The following is a 4,339-nucleotide window of genomic DNA, read 5'->3' on the forward strand; positions in this document are numbered from 1 at the left end:
TATTCGTTGATACACGATTATACATATATGTGTCCGATACAAGACCATGAAAACCTGGACTACAGAATATTTAGGAAAAGCCCAGCTCAATGTCCTCACCAAAACAATGCCTAACTAGGAAACTGTTGCTGTGTGTTGGACACCCTGCTTGGTGGGTCATACCACTAAATCCTCATCATATCACTGTAAAGGAGGTACATTCTATTTATAGAAAGAAACCAAGTATTAGAGAGGTTAGGTGACTCATGCAAGGTCATAAACTGCTAAGAAGCTGAGCTGAAATCTTAACTTTTTCTGGCCCCAAAGACATCTTCCTATGACATGGTTTCCTAACTGAGCAACTAAAACTTGCAAGGAGTTATCTTTCATGAAAACGGCAAGGGTTGCGCAGGTAAGAGTTCAGACTGCAGTCCTGAATGATCATAAAAAGATTAGCTCTGCCAAGATGCAATCCAAATAAAAATAAGAGCTGTGTTTAAGAATTCTAAATATTAGAATTGTCATGTCAATCATCTGTAGTTGTGCCAAGTGTTGGGAATGGAGGAGGTAAAATACTATCACCTCCACATCCACGGATCTGTCTGCGTGGAGCCTCCTAAATTAAAAATGCAATAAACACCTTCTTTGACTTATGTTAGTCTAACATTTTTTTCTGGTTGTGTTTAGAAACCTCACAAGGGAGATCTTTGCTCTCCCACGCAGAGTTACAGTTTTGCTGAAACTTCTTCAATATAAAAGAACGCAACCCTTGCCTTTGCAGCTCCTCTGGGCTTCCTCATCACCTTTGATGACTGCCTGTTCGCAGCAGGCCAGCAGGTACGTTTCTGCATGCGTCTGCTCAATTTAATTTACTAAAATGAAGGTTACCTGAGGAACACTAACTCTCTTTCACTGCATGAAGCAAAAGGAGTTTGTGTCCCTCTGCCAGGAGGGAGAAAATAAAAAACAGAAGAATTGCCAGCCCCAGTCCCTGGCAGCGGCTCCAGGGACTCCGGGTCCCCCTTTCTGTTTGATTCTCTTTTATTTCTAATTTAAGCTTTCTTCTTTTCACTCTGGCTCCCTCCTTCCTTTAGCGTCCCCCCCTTTGACTCTTTTTTTACTTTCACATTTTTCACTTTTTTTTAACACAATGTATTGTTAAAAAGAAGTTTAAAGAACAATTTTTAAAAAGTTAAAAGAAATGACCCTTTTATGCTTTCTTCTCATTCTTAATCCATAGAAATATATCAGTGGTCGTAGTACATATAAAGTGTCGATAAACTTGTGATCCGCTTTCACACTCAGCGTTCTTTCGTAAACACTTTTCCTTTCCATTCACACACGCCTTTTTGCATTCACACGCCTCTTACCTTTTCTTGTCCCCTTCCTTTTTACATGCTCGAAACTCTCTGCTGCATGTTCCATTTGCCCTGCTGGCAGGTGGTGGAAAATTCTAGTGTAACTTTGCTCTAGCTGTGTTTGAAAGCTGATTTTTAACTACCCCTGAATGAAGTACACCTATTTCTATTCACAAGCTATTGGGGGGCATTTTGAAAAGTATCCGTGGTATGTAATGTGGCAAACATAAAACCATGACAATCTTCACCTTAAACACTGTTTGGCTGCTCACCGACAGTTCCTATTTTTTGCCCACAAAATGATACTAGGCAGAGGCTGATAAGGGCTATGGTTCATATCGTCTGGTCAGATATAGAAAATGTGGGCTGTGTGTTATGTCAGTTATTTTAAAAGCTTTTGCCATTTCTCAAACTTTCCCTCTGCTTTGAGGATGCTCATGACATAATTCAACTCTAGTTTTTCTTAATCTGTGGAAATGCTTCTGGTTTCAATTATTGAATAATTTTCTTCATTAAATGAAACTGTATATTTATTTGTATGACTTGCCTGGAAACAGAAGGCCAAACAAGAATAAACTGGACCTTGTGATAAGCATTTTATCTCCTCCTCTCATCATGAACCAGTATTTCCTGTGTTTCTGTGTGCCATGCAATGCTATCTAATAATGCTCTCACGTTTAGCCTGATATTGTGAGTAAACCCAAGACACAAGTTGTTCTATTCTTATGGCAATGAAATATAAGTCAACAAAATGAGCAGTGACATTGTAGTTGAAGCTCTGCAATCTCTAATCCATGAAGACAGGTTTCTAGAGGGGAAAAATGGCCAACTCATACACCAGGCATATAATTTATTTCTTATTGTATTTTGTTTTATTTCCCAGGACTAACCCTCAACCCTGTAATAAACACATTATGTAATTTCCCACAACCCCTACCCTCAAGTGAAAAGTAGATACAGTAATATAAAGAACCAGAAACACAAGTTGCATTGAAAAAGTTTCCCATCGCCCCATTTAACTGTTCCAAAACGAAAGCATTAGAAAATAAGAGTGTGATACTATTTGACTTTTCTTTTTTTTATGAGATGGAGTCTTGCTTTGTCGCCTAGGCTGGGGTGCAATGGCATGATCTCAGCTCACTGCAACCTCCGCCTCCTTGATTCAAAGGATTCTCTAGCCTCAGCCTCCTGAGTAGCTGAGATTCCAGGCGTGTATCACCACGCCTGACTAATTTTTGTATTTTTAGTAGAGACACAGTTTTGCCATGTTACTAATTTTTGTATTTTTAGTAGAGACAGGGTTTCATCATGTTACTCCTGAGCTCAAAGTGATCTGTCCACCTTCACCTCCCAAAGTGCTGGGATTACAGGTGTGAGCCACCACACCCTGCCTACTTGATTTTTCAAAGTAAAATCACTTTCATATAAGCATGAAATGAACACAGTAAGGATTTTATGTAACTCAATAATAGAGGAGGGAAACAGTAAGATGTTAAAACCAGTTCAAAAAGAATTTAAATAGATATATATGTAGGCAACCAGTAATGCCAACATGAATTTACTAATAGACACAGGATGAATTAATGTACAACAGGGAAATGAAATGCAATTTGGATCATTTTATCTATAAGGTAGGAATCAGCTACATTTCTGCCGATCAAAGTTCACTTGCTCTGCTACCAACAAGAATCATTTGCACTAATATCTTAATTTCCACCTCTGAAGACTTTTAAAATGGCCTAGTCCATAGAAAGGTAAGGAAATGTTCAAAGTCCTATAAAGTCAGTGCCCAGAGGGTTAGCTAGACCTACACTGTTCAATACTATAGCCACTAGTTACATATGGCCATTTAAAGTTAAATTAATTAGGCCGGGCACGGTGGCTTACACCTGTAATCCTGATACTTTGGAAGGTTGAGGCAGGCGGATCACCTGAGCTCAGGAGTTCGAGACCAGCCTGGCCAACATAGTGAAACCCTGTCTCTACTAAAAAAAAGAAAAATTAGCCGGGTGTGGTGGCATGTGCCTGTAATCCCAGCTACTCAGGAGGCTGAGGCAGGAGAATCATTAAACCTGAGAGGTGGAGGTCTCAGTGAGCCGAGATCATGCCATTGTACTCCAGCCTGGGTGACAGAGTAAGACTATCTCAAAAAAAAGTAAATAAAGTAAAATAAAATAAAGTTAAATTAATTAAAATCAAATAAAATGAAAACATTAGGCTCTGCAGATGCTGCCGCAACTGGGCACCTCATCCTGCCAGCCATGGTCAACCCCACTGTGTTCTTCGACATCACCGTCCAAGGTGAGCCCTTGAGCCGTGTCTCCTTTGAGCTGCTTGCAGACAAGTTTCCAAAGACAGAAGAAAACTTTCGTCTTCTGAGCACTAGAGAGAAAGGATTTGGTTATAGAAGCTCCCGCTTTCACAGAATTATTCCAGGGTTTATGTGTCGGGGTGGTGACTTCACATGCCATAATAGCACTGGTGGCAAGTCCATCTACCGGGAGAAATTTGATGACGAGAACTTCATCCTGAAGCGGATAGGTCCTGGCATCTTGTCCAGGGGAAATGCTGGACCCAATACAAATGGTTCCCAGTTTTTCACCTGCACTGCCGTGACTGAGTGGTTTGGCAAGGTGAAAGAAGGCGTGATTATTGTAGAGGCCGTGGAGCGCTTTGGGTCCAGGAAAGGGAAGACCAGTAAGAAGATCGCTGTTGCTGACTGTGGGCAACACTAATATGTTTGATTTGTGTTTATCTTAACCAGCAGACCATTCCTTCTGGAGCTCCAGATGGCACCCCTCCACCCCATTTGCTTGCAGTATCCTAGAATCTTCGTACTTTCACTGCACTTCCCTTTAGGTTCCATGTTTTCCTTATTCCCTTCCATGCCTAGCTGGATTGCAGAATTAAGTTTACAATTATGAAATAAAAACTAAATAACAATTTGTCAAAAAAGAAAATCAGTTCCTCAGTGACAGTAGCCACATTTCAAATGCTCAAAA

The 4,339-nt window shown here is 40.4% G+C and overlaps 1 pseudogene; it reads left to right on the plus strand.

Moving 5' to 3' along the window:
* Nucleotides 1–3,598: 3,598 nt before the first annotated feature.
* On the plus strand, nt 3,599–4,072 carry LOC105530916 (annotated as a pseudogene).
* The last annotated feature ends 267 nt before the right edge of the window (nt 4,073–4,339 follow it).

Source organism: Mandrillus leucophaeus, unplaced genomic scaffold, assembly GCF_000951045.1.
Source record: "Mandrillus leucophaeus isolate KB7577 unplaced genomic scaffold, Mleu.le_1.0 Scaffold853, whole genome shotgun sequence".
NCBI classification, from domain to species: Eukaryota; Metazoa; Chordata; class Mammalia; order Primates; family Cercopithecidae; genus Mandrillus; species Mandrillus leucophaeus.